The sequence below is a fragment of the Nymphaea colorata genome, chromosome 3, assembly GCF_008831285.2.
Source record: "Nymphaea colorata isolate Beijing-Zhang1983 chromosome 3, ASM883128v2, whole genome shotgun sequence".
NCBI classification, from domain to species: Eukaryota; Viridiplantae; Streptophyta; class Magnoliopsida; order Nymphaeales; family Nymphaeaceae; genus Nymphaea; species Nymphaea colorata.
The window spans coordinates 14,540,676-14,549,427 of record NC_045140.1 but is presented as its reverse complement, the minus strand read 5'-3'; positions in this window follow the sequence as shown (position 1 = coordinate 14,549,427).

The window sequence follows — 8,752 nt, the reverse complement described above, 5'->3', positions numbered from 1 at the left end:
AGTTGTGCAATATATGAGTACATTACAACCTGCTACATGAAGTTGCCCTCTTTCAAGGTCCTATATAAACAACGACAACCATAATTTTTTTTTTTTTTGGAGTCTGATTTTACAGTAATATTATGTGGATGATAAAGGACTCTTTTACTTTGACCTTTGTCCAATTTTTAACTAATGGAATCTACATGTTCTTCTTAGCTTGGGTTGTCTGACGTTGGCTTTCTGTATTTTTCCCATATTTTATGGACTTTGTTGATTGTCCATGTATAGTTTCCATGTAACAGCTTTCTCTGGGCCTTCTTTTGGCAGTCATGGAGAGCCTGATTAAATTTAAGAGCCTTCGTTGCAGTTTCTAGGTTGGAAAGATGGAAGATATTTTCCTTGTGGGAGGAACTTTTTTTTTTTTTCTTCTATTCTTTCTGTCATCCATCTAAGGAATTCCTAGAAGAAGGGTTGCAGTGTGATTTCCAACCCTCTTTTTAAAAATCATACTGACATTTTCAAGTTAATATTAGGTTCTTTTACTAGATGATCTGTCTGACTTCTGATTATTGATGTGTTCCTATGAAAATTTCATATCCTTAGGCGTTGCATATCCAAATCTGTACTTCTACAATGGAGGTGTGCGTGAATTTCTTGGGGCTTTAAAGCAGCATGTCTTTCTTGCTAGGTTTGTTCTCGTTTGCTTTGATATCTTCCATGTCTAAGCTTTTTCCTTGATAATGCTTAACTAACACCATATTTTATGTGCCAATGAAGATTATATTTCTAATACTGATGCTTTAAATAATATGATCTCTTGTGCCTTTTATATTTGACATCTGGGTGACAGTAATTTGATGACTTGGTGGCACCATGGACATTCCTAGATTAAAACTCTTAATAATTAAAGTTGTTCATTTCACAAAAGGAATCTATATCGAAAGGAGGTCTTCCTCTTATGACTTTGTGCACCAGAGGGTAGACATTACCATGCTTGAAGATGTATTGGTATATACTCTAGGGAACCTAAAGCCCTGGAGGTGCTTCTAGTCTATTCATCTCCGGGTGGATAAATAGTTGACACCTCTTCCCTCCTGAAAGTTTGATTTGAAAGTCTAGATGAACTGTTTAGAGTCTTAGGCTAGTGTACAAGTCTGTTAAGGGGAAGTTGTTGTCCTAATTCCTAAACCTGAACAAGAAAAAAATCACTTTTTTTCTCTTGATTGTTTCCCTTTTCTGTACTTTGTTCAAGTATATGTGCAGTGAAATTGGAACTGTAGATTGGTGACATAACTTCTGTATGCGAAAAAGCTGAACGTCTAGGTTAGGTGATACCTGGATCATTATTACGTACAATGAAGTAAGAACTACCTTTGAGTCTTGGGTTGCAGATAAGACAGGTGGCTTTTGTGTCTGAACAATGATCTGAGCTGGAAAGCCCACATTTCCAGCCTTCTTCTGGCATATGTAAGAGTGAGGCTATGTGTCACGCCGGGTTTATTTTGTGCAAACATGCAGCGTGGAACTTTAGCCATCTATGTCTACTTTTTTGAGTTTGAAGAAGGCTGTCCTGAAGTTGATGAATTCTTTAAGAGGATCGTGGTTATGTTTGCCTTTTTGACAGATTATTCATTTGGCAAATAATTGCCTGTTTTTTTCAAAATTACAATAATCTTGTATGCCTGTCTTTCAGAGTTTCATTGGATAACTAATATGTGAAACTGGTTTTTGCAGGTCTGCAGATGATGCAAATGTTTTCCTTGTAAATGATTTTCAGGACCCTCTTCAGGTAGGGAACTTTGCATTCTGAAACTTGTAAATTGGAGTACTGTGGTCTTTTCCTTGTAATGTTAGTTTATTTGCATTGAGTAAACTGCTTTTTGGTGTTACAAATGAAACTGAACTATCAGTGACGTGCCGTTTATATTGTTTCTCAAATTTTGGACGGCTTAAACTGTCATTGCAGCGAAGCCTTTCTTCTTTGGAACTCCCAAGGATTGTTACAGTTACAAAGGGAGCATCTGCACTTAACTTGGTTAATTCAGTTGAACATGCAAACGAGACCACCAGTCGGGGCAGCAATGAAGGGAATGTCTTTACCTCAGAAGACACTCGAGTCCTACATCAAAAGGATCGTGATCCTGCTCGTGATCTTTCTATTCAAGTTTTGGAGAAATTTTCTCTCGTCACAAAGTTTGCACGTGACACAACATCTCATCTGTTTCGTGAAAGCCAATTTCTTTGGTGGTGATTATCAAAGGCCACTGTTGAACCAGCCTACTCCTGTTACCACTTCTGTTGCACCCAGTGGCACAGGAAATCTTGCTGAGGATCCTAAGGTTTATGGTGATCTTACATTGAATTCAGAGCCATCTGATGTAAGCATGTGATATCCCATCGCTATGAACTTAATATATTTTTACTTATCCTTGCCTTGTTTATAGGTCCCGTTCATTTGTTGAGAAAAAGTTGTTATGACAAAAGCCAATCTGTGGCCATGAATTTTTAGTGATAATAAATAACAAAGTGGATTCCTGCCATTTTTGTGATAATTAATTTATTCAATGCAACCAAAAGTATTTTGTTGAAAAGAAATGAAACCTAGAAATGAATTCACATTGTAATTTGTAAGCTCCACAGACTAGTTACAGTCTATGTAACAAAGGGGGCGTACCGTCCTGTACCGGTACGACACCGGTACCGATACCGGTATGGGCCTGGGTACGGCCTTGGTACGCGTTGACCGTACTGGGTACGGTCAACGTACCGGAGACCGTATCCGTCCAAAATTGGACACGGTCAACATTGACCGGGTCCAATTTTATCTATTTTTTTAAACGTTTATTTCATTTAATGTTAAAAATCATTTTGACAAAAAAAAAAAACTTAAAACGAAATGTCGAAACCCTTGCCGCCTTGCGAACATAGGCGATGGCAGGGGAGGTGAATGCAGGCGACTTTGTTTTTTTCATTTTTTGTTTTCATTTTCATCGGCTCCACCGACTGTGACTGTGACCGGCGACGGAGACAGTGTGCAAAAAACCCATCGCCTGAAAACGCATCACCTCTCCCTCTGGCTCGCCCTTTCTCTACCCGAGAGGGTTTCAACTTTCAAACACCGACTGTGACTGTGAATCTGTGATATATCGTGATCCCTGTTAACTGCATCTTCCTAGTTATTTTTGTGCCTGTCAATAATGTAACTATCATGCATTTTTATTGCTACTAGATCTGTTTGCTTATGTTTCAGTCACCTTGAAGCATCTTTTTGCTGTAAGCTACCATTTTTGCTGTAAGCTACCATGCTATAACTTTAAGGAGCATACGTGTGCACTGCTCATAAATTAGATTGTGTGCCTTACGCTATGCTTTCTCTATATCAAGCCAAAATATTGTGCATTGTTCTATTTGATGTTTTTTATGTTATTGCATTTGGAATCCGTGTGAATGTCACTACCAGTAATGCCAAATGAAAAAAATAAATGACATGACAAGGAACATATAACTTTAAGTAGTAACGTTCATAAAAATGACAAATGTGATACTTAAATAACCTGAAGAACCTTAGCCAGCTTAGCTGCAGGTGCCTCAGCGGCATTGATACAGATGTTCGACATGATATGATCTATATCATGTTCTTTAAGTCAGTTGCAATTTTTTATGTATATATATATATATATATATATATATATATATATATATGTCCATGTGTACAGCCGTATCCCATACCCAAGTTTTTTGAAAATGATCTGTACTCGTACTCATACCGGTATCCATACCCGTACCTATGTGACATAGAATTCCACATCTAACGAACTAACGAAATCAATGGTTTGGGTGTGGGTAGAAGCTATGTCACATGGGTACATAAAGGCGTACCCATGCCATATGGGTACGGTACCAGTGTGCCTCGGGATACATCCCCAGTATGGTCAATGTACCCAGGACCATATCAGTCCTTTTTTGAACTCAGTCAATGTTGACCAAGTCCATTTCTATCGAAAATTTAAGGTTTTCTTTGTTTTTTTTTTTGAATTTTTAGTATGTTACTTCCATTCTTTGTTCATTAGTTTCTTCTTCATAGTCTATAAATTTTGAACCATGAACGTGTTGTTTTGCTTGTTTGAATTCTTATTTTTTGTTACTTATATACAGTCGTACCCCCATACTCAAATTTTTTAAAAATGGTTCACACCCATATCAATGTGACATAGGGTAAAAGTAATGTTGTAAATGTTGATTCCTGAACCGAACCAGCAGTGCTGCCGATTCAGTCAATCAGCTGTGATTTGGCCAAAAGTATTAACAATCATTTTGTGTGTGTGTGTAATTAGAAATGCAAGAAAACGTAAAATATTTTGAAAGTAGTTAAAAGCTGACACATGCAACCTCGAATCAGCCACCAAATCAAATAGATTGTCACTGATTCGAGACAAATTGGCCAATTATGATAACATTGAGTAAAAGACAAGGCCAAACTTGAAACGTTAGTTGGCCTAAAAGAAATACGGTCAAGCTTACAATCAATTTGCTCAAACTGGACTTTTGTATATTTCTGTACAACGTCTGAATTTGATAAATATTCAAATGCAAATGCACGTAAAGCTATGTCAGATGGACAAGCCTAAAAGGCAGAAGCACCTGTGTGAGCAAAGCAGACATAAGCCCGGATGTGGACACAGCCAAAGCCTTGTTGGAAGAACTTGATGCACCATGCACCCTTTCCAGTTCATTTTGACACGAAGCTCTAATAATTTTTTGGTTTTACTTTTTATTTGGTCATTATATTATGCTTTTGCTTAACAATTTAACAGCTGTACATGGTTTTAGAGAAAGAGAGAGCCCTTCAGACATTTTACTTAATTAGTAAGTCATCTCATTATTTGCCTCTTTGAAAACTTCAATCTCTTTTGCATGCTCATTTACTCCGAATAGTGCAAGTCTCACTCTTTGATAGGTCCTCCAAAAGAGAGAGATACCTTTATGCATTTTTACTTAATAACGATCCCATTAATCTTTTGTTAAACTTAAAACTCTTTCCATTACTTTTTTGTCATTCATAGAAAAAAAAAATGCTACCTTCTCTTTCCAACCAACAATTCAATGGCTCACCCAATGCTATTCACTTTTGTAAAAGCTCATTTAAATTCAATTTAATGGCCCAAAAGAAGAGTACATACACCAAAGGCACCCAATGGCTATCATTAGCCATGTTCCTGCACCCAAGTTTTTTTTAATTGTGTTCCACCTTACCATCATACACCACCTATGTGATATAGATGTGAAGGTTGATCAGATCCAGAAAAATAGCCTTACCCATTACTATCTCAATCAGACTTCCACAAGGAAATGCCCGATTCCTTCACTTAAAGATCATAACTAACCAAGCTGTGGTACATCTTGTGCGAAATGGCACAAGCCCTTGGCCTGCATTCATGACAGAGCTCCTTCACATATAATAAGCTCTGCAAGCTGAACAGAAACAAATGATGTGTTCAGCAGCTCATGAAGTAGTTAAGAATTAACTTATTTGTAGTTTGTACCAAAAAATGCAGTTTTGACAAAAACAGCTAAGGTGCTTGGCTTGCACAGGACATGAAGTCCAAACCCTATAGGCCTCCAGGTTTATTGCAATGTTTTTTGTTCTTCCACCAAAGTGAACCAATTTGAGCATTAGCTCAGTAGTTCATCAAGCTGCTTCCAGTTTGTAATGATCTTTTTTCTTTTTTCCTTATAGACAAGAAAGCTTGTTGAGCTCATTTTTTATATGCCCTCCCACTCAACCCACAAATTGAACACCTAACCTGAGTTCCATTTTTCTCATTCATCTTGGCTAGCCATGCAGAATAGCACTAGTTCTAACTGATGTCAGAAAGTCAGTCCAATTTAATATGGACTATGAAACTGCAGATGGACCTCATAGGACTAGTTTGGACCTATGTCACAGTGGTACGTGGGATATGTATGCCCACGTACAAGTACCAGTATAGCGGTACGCTGGTACTGGTACGGCCGTCGTACATTTGGATCAGTTCTAGGTCAGAACTGATCCAAACCTTTTTTCATTTTTTCTTACATTTTAACCACATTTTTGTTAGTTTATTTATTTTGTGAGATTATATGTAAAAATGATGAAAGAAACTATTAAAAATTGTCTTAATACTGTGTTTTGTGAGTGTGTGTAAACATGCACACTTTTGTTTTCCGTACCCCCGTACCAAGATTTCTAAAATTGCCGTACCCATACCTGTAAGTGTACCTATGTGGCGGCATAGGTTTGGATTAATTAAGACTGGCACCAACGTTCCAGGAAAAATGTGATGCTCAAAGGACAAACAGATTAGATATACCTGTTTTCAAACTGATATTGAGCTCATGTATCTGGAAGAAACCAGATTAGACCAAAATTAAATGTGCATCAGGCCTTTGTCTTAACTTCAATTTAGCATTTCCATGTGTGTGTATTTAGCTGAATCCTACGTCTTCAAGAGGTAAAAGTTGGATTCCTGTAAGGATTAGCAACCAACAAAAACATATAAACCCAAGCAAGTAAACATTGTTTGTGTCTCATGATGACACCATCGTCGCTTTATTTATATTCTGTCATGATCAGCAAACACAAAAGCAGTAGATCATAGAACAACCTTCTATTCTTCAATTGAATTACACTCATCAAAATTGACAGTAGCCAGACCATTAAAAAGATCTCTTCTGACACACAAAGATACAGACATCATTTACGCCTAAAGTATAACAATCACATTGGATGTTACAAAAAATTAATGGAGAACCTAGATCATAAATTAAGTGGGAACAGATAGTCCACAACTTTCTTGAACATGTATACCTAAATAAGGAAGGGGAAAAAAAAACTCAAATTGCAAACCTGCCACTGGCCTTTAATTTTTTCATACTCTGACTTCTTCATGGCAGCAAGATATTCACGCTCAGCATATGTTGAATCATACTTATGGTATCCTAATAAAAGTTTCCAAACCTGCATGCAGTACATATTCTTAGTTTGATCTTAAAAACCATCAAATATGAAGCAAAAAGTTTATTTTGTCAAAAAAAAAAAAAAAAACACATTGATGTGACTTCAATTCCGAGACCTCTTTACGTAAATTCTTCTCCATTCCTCCATAAAAAATCCGTTTCCTTAAAGCTTTTGAATCTACTATCCGCCCTTCAGAGTCCAAGAATGTCATCCACTGTGATAACATTTGAAGAGTAAACATATACATTTATTAAAAAATGAACTAATGATCTCTAGCTTCTTAAACAAGCAAAACCGCAGAATGAACATTAATTATTTTTTAACAATGGAAAGATTAGGAAAGGATACCTAAAGTAGCTATTTTTTTCAACTCTTACTTAAATGAAGCAATATGATGAGAGGAACCAGAAATCCACAACTAAACAACAGAATATAAGGATGAAAAACGAGGCCTCCCATATTTTTTGTTAAAAGTATATCCCAAACAAAATATGAACATTTATAAACATGTCTTAACAGAAAATATGTCATAATTTAAATTGTTTTTATGTTTTTTTTCTTTCTAGTGAAATTTTGACCACGTTATAAGAGCTGTTCATTTTTATTATGATAAATGACTGATTGGCTTGAAAAATATTAAATTAATATGTGTTTTTCATTAAAGAATCTTTAAATTATATTAACATGTTGGACTGTTAAAAAAAAGTATCTAAATAATCAAGTTTGAGGTGTTTGATTTTTATCCCTAATCTAGTCTTCACAGTTCTATCAATTATTATTATTATCTGTATCACTATTCTATGTGCACCCTGACATAATACATGCCTTTCTTGTTGACTCAATAGAAAATTGTATGTTGATGGTCGAAATGTTGGTGATACATACATAGAAGGATGCCCATGTATGTTGCACCTCAACAAAAAAAGTTACTTGTTGCCTTATTCAACATAGCGATCGTCACTCGTGGCTACATGACAACTCCATACCATAATCTTATGACTAGTGCTGTGTTATAACATTCTTAATAAGGCCAACACTTTTTAACTTTCCATGCAGCTAAGAACCTTTTGTGACCAAATCCAAACACCAGTCCTCCTTTGTCTTGCTTTGGAACAATGGAACGCTTAAATTATTTCAAAGGGAATACGTCCACTCCTCAACCAAGAACGTCCTACAAACTATATAACAAACCAGTCTACTTCTGCATCAAGTTCAGCCCCCAGCCTAGTGAATCTCAACCTGCCCCTTATCAACTTTTGTTTTAACATATTTATTTATATATATATATATATATATATATATATATATCAAGACAACCAACCACTTAACGTGTTATTTATAAGTCTTAAAATTCTTTATAGTTTTAAACACATGACTAAACTTTTCAAAATGGGGCATTACAGTCCACCTTGTTTAAGGTACATATGTGTACATGTGTGGAACCCAGGTATGAGTGTTGAAGCGGTTCTGATACCACGATAAAAACTTGATCTACTCTTATATAAAGCTTGGGCCTCTAGTTGATGGATTTCAACATCAAAGGGCTAAAATAACTAACCACTTATTAACCCCTTTACTAAGTCCCCTAATATTGTTCCTATAGATATATATCATGAAACTTTTAAAAGTGAGGTGTTACAATTCACCCCATTTAGTTACATGCATCATCACTTGTAGGGCCTCAAGTCTGAGTGTTGAACTAATTATTCATTATTTTAATTTATAAAAAAGCTTAAGAAGAGAAACCTTTCCCAACTTTGATTTATTTCTGCT